Below are 11106 nucleotides of genomic sequence, written 5' to 3' on the forward strand. Positions count from 1 at the left end.
TTAATGTGAAGGCTTTGTTCCAGCTTTCGTAGCCATCTTTTTAAATTCCCCTCTTTAAACGGCACTCTTTTCTTATCCAGCCCTGTGTCTTCATCCTCTGCCATCTGGCTTTCTGTCTCTCACTGCCCCTTTCCTTTCCATCTCTTGCCCTAGTGCGTCCTATCTGCCGCATCCTCCCCTGGGCTACAGTTCCTTTCCCATAGGGTTCTCTGGCAATATGCAGGATGGAGGGGTTATTTATTTCCTTTAGAAAGCTGTCATTTTGGAATGAAAATTTTAGTATACCGCTAGGAGGAATCCTCCCTACTTCCACCTACCCCAGAAAACAAACCCAAGCCCTTTCTAGCTACTTCCTGAATTTCTAATTTTAAAGCCTGCCTGTAGCAGCCCCCTTCAGATTGGTAGTGACCGCCAGCTGCCAAGATTTCAGAGGGAGACCTGAGCTCTTCTATTACTCATGATGGGCTGGCTTCTTTAGTGCTGTGACCACCCTGAGTGAGCTGTGCTAGTTAGGGTCTTAAGTTCACACATAGCCAGCCCCTTGCGCAGATGTCACTTTGGACAACAAATCATTTGTCTCTGTCTCAATTCTTCATCTGCAGGATGGATTTCTACTGCCTGTGAATTAGGATAAAATGAGATGGAAGATATGCAAACTTTTTCAAGATAAAGATTCTTCTAACATGCAGAGTAGTGGCATTATTCTGTGGAGATACTGTGATCACAATATCTACTATCTTTTATTAAAAACTAACAGACTCAAAATATATGTACTATTTAGATTGGATTGTCAAGTAAATCTATTTTAAAGTAAAATTTGAACTGTTTTTGACATCTTCATATTGTATAAATTATTTAAGCCGAACTTTTTTTTTTTTAAACTCAGCAAATCATGTTGATAGTAAGTCAGATTCTTCCTCTTACTTTTTAAAAGTAACAATCAGGCAAATTAAAAGTCATTGTGCAAGGCAAGTGAGTACAAAGGATGATGACTATTGGATTCTTGCTGCTTAATAGGAATTCTTGTTTAGTTCCAGCCTTTAGAAAAAGCTATCACTTTTTCTATCTGCTGGTGACAATCAAATGCAAGAAAATGCCGTTTTGGGGGAAAAGTCTAAATAAATATTTTAGAGGATATGCAGATCTGTTTTCATCTTCACAGATGGAAATACTGCAAAGTTGGCTACAGTATATTTATGTCATTCAGAACAATCCCAGTTGAATCTTTCCTGCTATACAAAAAATTGTAATTAAATGGAAAGGTATGCTTTCATGTCACATTGATGTCCTATGTGGCCTACATTTCAAAATTGATAGATGATGTACCTAATCTGTTTTATTTTGCTGCAAACAATAATCAAATTGTAAGTGCGTTTCTTTGCAAATGTTGGGATAAGGCAGACAAACAGTAGAAGGTTTGGTCAGGGATGAAGCCTGAAGGGCTGATGTAGTTCAGATACTGCTGCAGCATAGGAAGGGCGAGGGGACTGCACAGCCAGAGCCACCCTATATTTCCCTAGGAAAAGGACAGAAAGTGGTAGAAAACTAAATTGCCTCAGAAATGCAAAGCCACTGCAGGACTCTATTAACTACATTCCTGGGATGAGATTTGGAAGGATCACATCTCTCACTGCACTTCCAATGCAGACATTTGCACAACTATGATGGAAATGTAAAGCTATAGGGAGCCTGTAGTTGATACTGCAATTTAGAATTTTAATCTGATTGAAGACACAGCCCTCCCTCCCTTGCAGTCTGTTCCAGGTCCTTGCATTTTTTGGTAATTATTTCTATCTTCTGCACAGGATTATGAAAAACTTTGAGGTCAGGGAACCCTGCCCCGCTTCACTGTTAATCATATCTCTGGCAAGACTTAACCACAATACTATGCTTATCATGAGGGATTAATAAATACTTTTAATTAAAACTTAAGAAATGAAATGTATGCAGTTTACATGGTGTTGGTTTATTGAACATAAATCATAAACAGATGTTTATATCAAATAGAAAAATACTGGTCATAGAGCTAGCCAAGCAGAAGTACACATAGACAACTGAAAAAAATGTAGTGAAAATTTCAGAAAAGTAAAGAAAAATCTGGCTCTGGAAAATACTAGAAGACAGTATCTACATATGGCAGAGTGTGCAGGTTTCTCTCTTTGCCCCCTGCTCCTTGGTCCCAGGTCAGTTCTCTGCCATTTTCTGCCTTGCTCTGCCCTCTAGGAATACAGCTTCTGTGAATATTCATGTATAGGTTTCTGTGTGACTACAAGTCTTTATTTCTCTGGGAAAAACGCCCAAGAGTACAACTGCTGACTTGTATGTTAAGTATATGTTTCATATGGTAGGATGGTTCCATGTTAACCTTGCCCATAGCTCTGTAAATATTCCCTTCATAATCCTGTGAGTCGGCCATTTCTTTACTGTGGGAACTGATAGGCTGAATTTGGAGAAAAACAAAGTTCTGGAAAAAGAAGTCTCTAAGTTATGTAAAAATTGTTTAGCCATATAAACATATAAAATATATGCTACCATTTTTCTTTTAAACTCACAATTGTAAACATAGGACAAGAAAGATGAGGAGTAATCATCTTCTCCCACCTATCATAAGAAACCTAAGATAACATTATTTTCTGAAATATATCTGCAAAAGCTTATTTTGGCTCTAGTGATATCTACTAGCTATTGTCTTCCATAGGTCGTGTGGATGCTACACAATAAAAAAGAAGAGCATCAAAAATCTACAAACCCCAAACTAACAGTAAAAATGAGAATCATCCACATATACCTGAATGTGTGGCATCAGGAGCACAGCTAACATTGCTGAGCATAACTGTGTATGTTTCTAGAAAGGACAGAGAAAATACCTCATATTCAAGGTACGATCCTGAAGTAGGCGGGATGCTCTGAGCCTCTCCCCTAATCAGTGACACATACCATTCATTCATTCACTCATTCATTCCTACAAATATTGTTGATCATCTACTATGTAAAATGCATTATGCAGGGAAGCAAGGTACATGTCTATGCCCTAAGTTAATTCTCTGAGGGCAGAATAATCATCAAAAGTAGCTTGGGATATCACCCAAACACTAGTAAATGTGTTAGCAACTTTAAAAGAGGAACTCTGCTCTTGAATTTAAATATCTACACAATTCTCCATGACAAAATAATGGAATCAGATAAATTCACCCAGAAATAAAAGCTTGATTTTATAAGGTATTAGAAACAATGGTGCAAGAAACATATTGATTTTTATAATGCTCTTATTAACTTCATTGTGCATGGATGACACAAACCTAGATACAAAATTGCTAAATCTTCTAATATTAAAATTGCTGCCCTACAAAAACTAAAAATTGTGTATTAGTTTAACATAAGATCAGAAGCTTGACATGCTATGTTGCACGACAGAGTAGTGTAGATAAGCAAACAGCTCAAAGATAAAAAGAAATAGATACCATTATTACTCTTCAGAATGCACAAGACTAGGAAGTGCGCAGAAATGAGAAGACCCAGACAAATTCAGCCTCTAGCACTTTCCCACTGCATGTAACCTTGCCTAATTCACTTCTGGGTATCCTACCTCTGCTTCCATCTCTCCTCCAAAAAAGCAAAGAAAGAAACTTAAATGATGGGATAATAATATACCTGCCTTCACAAAGTCATTGCCCTTAACTTCACCAGATTGTTGAAGTGGTCAAAATGAGAAATTGTCTATGAAAACCGGGTTAAATACACACATTCATAACCTATGTGAACAAATAGCATGATTTCATACAGTTACACTTATTCTTACCGGTTTTCCACTCATTAAAATTCTTGGAAATTGTGTTTTGAAACGATATTATGACCATTTGCTCGGTCTCATAAAAGAATCAATCTTATTGTAAGTGCATTTCCTTTTTGGTCAGACCACCCTTCCTTGGTTTAATTACCCACTTTATTCATTGAACAGCTTCAGAATTACCTTTGATGGGGGGGAAGAAAAAAAGGGTGGGGGGGAACCACAAGAGACTCTTAAATATAGAGAACAAACTGAGGGTTGATGGAGGGAGGTGGGTGGGCGATGGGCTAGATGGGGGATGGGTATTAAGGAGGGTTTTGTTGTGTTGAGCCCTGGGTGTTGTATGTAAGTGATGAATCACTGAATTCTACTCATGAAACCAATATTACACTGTATTTTAACTAACTAGATTTTAAATAAAAATTTGAAGAAATAAAATGTTCACACTACACAAAAAAATTACCTTTGATTTTGTCAAAAAATTCAGTCAAATCCTCAAAGAAGGGGACACTTTCCATTACTAAAGATATTTAAAATAATTTGCCTCATGCTTTTCTCTCTCTCACTCTCTCTCTCTCTCTATATATATATATGCTATAAATCCTAAGAGTAAAGCTTGATGAATTTTCACAAAATGAACACATTGGTTAATCACAACCCAGGTCAGGAAATAAAACATTACTGGTACCCCAAATTCCCCTTTTTGCCCTCCTCATAGTCATTCATAATTTCCTTCTTCCCCAAAAGTAACTACTATCCTGATATCCATCAACGTAAATTATATAGAAGAACTTGATATAGGCAAGATCACAAGGAATGTATACTTTTGTATTATTTACTCAAAACTGATAATTATCCATGTTGTTACAGATATCAGTAGCTCATTCATTTTCACATGACAATATACTGAATGAATATTATGAATATGCCACTATTATCCATTATAATGGTTTGATGATCATTTGAGGGGAATGATCTAACTAGTGTCAGGCTATTACAAATAGTGCTGCCATAAATATTTTTGAACATGTGTTTTGATGAACATACGTATGCATTTCTCTTGAGTACATTCTTAGGAGTGGAACTGCTGCATCAATGGACATGTATATTTTAGTTTCATTAGACACTATCAGTTCTCAAATGTGATGGAACCAATTTGGACTCCCACATCAGGATGTAAAAGCTCCCGTTTCTTTTTTGATGATTTATATTACTTAATTTCCAAACATAAGGTGGTTTTATAGTGGTTTGACTGTTACTGATTTCTACTTTTTTTCTCAACCTTTTTATTTTTTAATTTTTTATTAACTTTTAATTTTAATTCCATTATACTTAACAGTATTATATTGGTTTCAGGCATACAATATAGAAATTAAACACTTTCATATATCACCCAGTTCTTCAAGTGCCCTCCTTAATCCCCATCCCATATTTCTCCCATCCACCTCCCATCTCCCCCCTATAAACATCAGTCTGTTCTCTATAGTTAAGAATCTGTTTCTTGGTTTTCTTGTTTCTCTCTTTTTCCTTTGCTTGTTTGGTTTCTTAAACTCCACACATGAGTGAATCATATGGTATTTGTCTTTCTCTGACTTATTTCACTTAGCATTATACTCTCTAGCTCCACCCATGTCATTGCAAATGGTGAGATTTCATTCTTTTTGATGGCTGAATAATATTGCTTTGTGTGTGTGTGTGTGTGTGTGTGTGTGGGTATATATATATATATACCACTCTTCTTTATCCGTTCATCTATCAATGGACACTTGAGCTGCTTCCATAAACTGGCTATTATAAATATTGCTGCTATAAACATAGGGGTGCATGTATCCCTTTGAATTAGTGTTTCTGCATTTGGGGGGTAGTTCTATTTTTAACTTCTTAAGGAACCTCCATACTGTTTTCCCTAGTGGCTGCACCAGTAGGGAAGAATATACAATGGGAAAAAGACAGTCTCTTCAACAAATGGTGTTGGGAAAACTGGACAGCTACATGCAAAAGAATGAAACTGGACCACTTTTTAACACCATACACAAGAATAAATTCAAAATGGATTAAAGACCTAAATATGAGGCCTGAAATCATAAAAATACTTGAAGAGAGCACAAGCAGTGATCTCTCTGACAATGGCCATAGCAACATTTTTCTAGATATGTCTCCTGAGGCAAAGGAAACAAAAGCAAAAATAAACTATTGGTATTACATCAAAATAAAAAGCTTCTGTACAGAGAAGGAAACAATCAATGAAACAGAAAGATAATCTACTGAATGGGAGAAGATAGTTGCAAATAACATATCTGATGAAGGATTAGTATCCAAAATATATAAAGAACTGATGCAACTCAACACCAAAAACCCCCCAAATAATCCAATTAAAAAATGGGCAGAAGACATGAACAGACATTTCTCCAAACAAGACATACAAATGGCCAACAGACACATGAAAAGATGCTCAACATCACTCATCATCAGGGAAATGCAAACCAAAAGTACAATGAGATATCATTTCACACCTGTCAGAATGGCTAAAATCAACAATGCAAGAAACAAGTGTTGTCGAAGATATGGAGAAAAAGGAACACTCTTGCACTATTGGTGGGAATGCAAACTGATGTCTACCTTCCTTTATAGTTCAAAAAATACTGTCTGATTAAAATCCTTTGAATTTCTTACAGCTTGCTTTGTAGACCTGCATATGGCCAGTTTTAATAAATATACAATGTTTACTTGAAATAGAATGTACATTCTGCAGTTGTTTTTGCTTTGCTGCATATTGGTAAATTAGGTCAAGTGTGTTAAAAGTATTAAAAAGTTTTATAACCTTAATGAGTTTTCTCTTTTTTTCCATTATTGAGGTAAGTGTTTAAAATTTCTCATTATAGCATTCTATTTCTCTTTATAGTCTGGCAATTCTTGCAGTATATATTTTGAAGGTATATATTATTAGGTACATAAAAATTTAGAGTTGTTTTATCTTCTTTGTGGGGGAATGTGATGGAACATCTTTTTTTTATGTCTAGTAATACTTTTTCCCTTAAATTTTACTTATTAATTTATATGTGCTAGTTTTCTCTGAATTAGTATTTGTATAAAGTATATTTTTTCATACTTTTACTTTCAGCCTTTCTTCATCCTTCTATGTGTCTTTATAAATGTGTCTTGCAAGCAGTATGTATTTTGGATTTTTAAAATTCAATTTGGTAGTTTTTTAATTTATTTGTTCCACTTATTTTTGTGTGTGGTTTTTTTTCCTTGCTTTTAATTTTTTATTGAAGTTAAAATTTAAATACCTTGAGATGTATCTTGCGTATAAAATGATAAGTTTTTACAAATGTAAACACCCATATAAACAACATTTCAATCCAAATATAGAACCTTTCCAACATCCCAGAAAGTTCTGTTGGCCACATTATAGGCAATCTCCACTTATATAGACATTGTTCTGAATTATAGTGCCATAGATTAGATATGTATTTCATATAAATGAATTATACAACCTATGAGCTTTTGTATATAGTTTACTTCGTTCCACACAATTTTTGTGATACATATAGTATATTCTTTTTTATTACTGAGTAGATTTACACTGTGTAACTATTTTACTGTTGATGTACAAATTGAGTTGTTTCCAGTTTATGTATATTATGAATAAGGCTGTTATAAGCATTTGTATGTACATACATTCCTATTTTTTTCTGGGAGAAATACAACAGTTTGAAATTTCTGGGTCATAAGATAAATGTACACTTAACTTTATAAGAAATTATCAAAAAGTTTTCCAAAGCCATCAAACTGCTTTATACTTGTATTAGGCCACTTACATGTGATGTAATCATGGATACATCTGACATTAATTCTTTCATCTTACTCCTTGGTTTCTATTTGCTCTGACTGTCCTATGTTTTTTTCTGGTAGTTGGATTTTGTTTTTTGTTTGTTGTTTTTGGCATCCTTTGGATTTCATAAATTATTTTTTTATGAAAAAATATTTTTTATGGCTTTCTCCCTTTAACTTTTTGGTTACATATTAATTAATTATATTAGAAATCATAGCATGTATCCTTGACCTCCAAAAATCTAATATAAATCAAATATTTATCACTTTTTAGACTATATAAGGATCTTAAAACTCTTCAATATTATTTATTGTCACTCTTGCCTTTTGAGTTGTTTTTGTTATGCATTTTAATTCTGCAAGCATTTTTTAGCTATATAAGGTAAAATTATAATTATTTTCAGTCAATATTTATTTAGGTTTGCCCACATATTTAAGATTTCATTCTTTTATGCATTTCTGTACTTCTATTATAATTTTACTTTTGCTTGAAAAGATTATTTTTTTTATTTTATGCATTTCTGTTGGCAACAATTTGTTGTAGTTTTAAATTGTCTAAAATATCTTTATTTGTCTTCATTTTAGAAGAATCTTTTTACTGGTTATAGATTTCTAGGTTGGCAGGTTTTTCTTTTTTATCTAAAAAGATGTAATTTTATTGTTTTCTGACTTCTTTTGAGAAATTTGTTATTTTGGTCTTTGCAAGTAAAAGCTTGTAATTTTTCTCTAGCTACTCTGAAGGTCATATCTTTTCTTTTTTATGTTTTTCAGGAAATTTTCATAATCTACCAAGTGTATTTTCTTTGTATTTATTGTAGTTGGGGTTCATATGACTTCTTGAATCTATGAATTGGTATTTTTTATTAGTTTTGAAGACTTCTTGGCTATTATGTCTTCAAATATAGGTTCTTTATTGTTTGCTCTTGTTTTCTCCTTTGGGATTCTAATTACACATCTATTGGATTTTGACATTTTGTCCCATATTCTCTTAGTCTCTTTTTAGTTTTGTTCTCTCTATAATTTGGATTTTTTTTTTCCATGAACTTAATTTCCAGGTCATTTTCCTCTCTTCAGCTGTGTCTAACCTATTGTTATACATATGTATTGCATTCTCCATTTCAGTTTATCACAATGTTTAGTTCTAGAGAGGTCATTTGCTTCGTTCTTTGAATATACTTCAATTTTTTTATTGTTTTAGTCTGTTTATGCAGCTATAACAAGACTGGGGGGCTTATAAACAACACTGATTTATTTCTTACAGTTTGGGAAGCTAGAGAGTCTAAGATCAAAGTGCTGGCAGATTTGGTGTCTGGTGAGAGCCACTCCCCAGTTCACAGTGGCCATCTTCTCATACTGTTGTCACATGGGGGATGGGGCAAGGGAGCTCTCTGGGGGCTCCCTTCTAAGGCCACTAGCCCATCAATGAACATCCCCCCTCATGACCTAATCACCTCTCAAAAGCTTCTCTTTCTAATACAATTACTTTGGGGATTAAGTTTCAACATCTGGAGTTTTAGGAGGACAGACATATGTATTCTATAATACTAATAAAATCCTTCATTTTGTTAAATATTTTCCAAGTTATTATAAAATCTGTGCCTTATAGCTTTATTATTTGTATTGTATCTGCATTTGTCATCTATTTTCTCTCTAGATTGCTGGGTTCACCTCTTTGTGCTTACCTTCTCTCCAGAATCTTGGCCCCTCAGGTGCTGGACTCCCAAGTTTTGGGTTCCCAGTCTTTTGAGACTGTAATAAACTCTGCTCAGCTTCTCTGCCTCTTCGTATCACATTCTGCTCAATTTCTGACTTTATGTCTGTGCTGATTAGGAAGGCAGATAGCTCAAGGGGAAAGTGGCATAAAATGTGAGACTCATGTCAATGAATTTCTCTTCCCTTTGGGATCTTGGCTCCTTAAGTCTCACTTCTCTGAGAGCTCTACAAAATCTTCAAGCAGATTCTTAAAAAGTATTTTTTCAAGCTTGTCAAGTTTTTCTTGGTGGGAAGACCAGTCTACCCTAGTCTGCCACAGCCAGAGGTATTTACCTTGAATTTTTATGGCAAAGACAAATTATACCCACAGAATCCCTGGGGTTGGGCAACAGTCCCATGTGATTATTAGCCAATGTGACTTTTAGCTTCAGGGCAGAGGCAAGCTACCATCAAGAAAAACCTGCTCAGCTGTTATTCCAAATCAGCCATAAGCAAAGCTCAGAACAAATCAAAGAAGTATGTCCTTAACCATTCCACCTCCCTAGGAGGAACAGATGCTTGATAAAGTCTAGTAAGGAGCAGCTGTACTCTATTCATAAAATGTCAAAACCTCTGAATTTTTACAATATTCTTTTTTTGTCTGATTGTTATCCTATAGTAGTAATATTATAAAACATGAAGCAGCTCCTTCATACCTATAGAGATAAATAGAGATTGATATAATTATTTCATCAATTTGGACAATGGGCTATTAATTGAAATATCTTTAATCAAATTCACTGCTCTTCCCCAAAACTCTCCAAAATTTGTATGTGTAAATTTAAATCTAGAGTATATCAAGAGAAATACCCCAAACTACTGTTTTATCTTTAACTGGACTAAAATACTGCAAGAATCACTTTTTAATTTTTGAGCTTTCAGAGTTCTTTTTTTTAAATAAAAAGGGAAAATGGAATTAGTAAGACTAAAACACTAACTGTACAATTAACAAAATAGTTGATTAATTACTATAATAAATCAGAGTAACAGAATTAGAAAATAAGTTTATAAAGACAAATATGGCTTCCTCATTTCCTTTCAATTATAATGAATTCTATCCCTTACTATCTTAATGTGTTCTTCTGAATTTTTCATTTTACTAGATTAAGATTAACCTCAAAATCCTTAGAAAAAGGGAAATGGTAAAAATCAAATTTAAAATACTGTGAACCTCAATCATTAAGTATATCTTTGAAACAAACATTTAAACACATTCAAGTGTCCAACGTTTACATAGCAATTGTATTATAAATTATAATTTAAAAATAAGATCTTATTCTAAATGTGGTAGGGAACTGAACTATTTAAACAACCCTGTAGTAAGTGCATAAGGAAAAAAATTCCTTTGGTAAAAGTCAACTCTTCATTTTTATGTTTTCCAAATCTGAAATATCTATTATTAATTTTTTAAAAATGAAACATAGCTATTTTAAAGCAGGTATAAATTATAAGGATTCCTGGCACCCTATTCAAGAAAACTGAATCATATCTGAATATCACAGATTTTGAAAACACAATTAGGGAGTCATATTAATAAATGCATATTTATCTGAATTAACATTCTGTACCTATAATCCTTTATGAGTTGGTTGTCAAGAAAGCTATCCATGGAGGGACACCTGTCTTCCTATGGTTCTCAGAGGGAATCCTTAATACTCAACATGCCCTTAAGTGTTGCAATAATATGAACTCATGTTTTAATTAGAAGGCTAAATATAGTATTAAGGATTCTC

This window comes from Callorhinus ursinus, unplaced genomic scaffold (assembly GCF_003265705.2).
Source record: "Callorhinus ursinus isolate GAN/ISIS: 27379988/994484 unplaced genomic scaffold, GSC_fseal_2.0 scaffold7, whole genome shotgun sequence".
Lineage (NCBI taxonomy): Eukaryota > Metazoa > Chordata > Mammalia > Carnivora > Otariidae > Callorhinus > Callorhinus ursinus.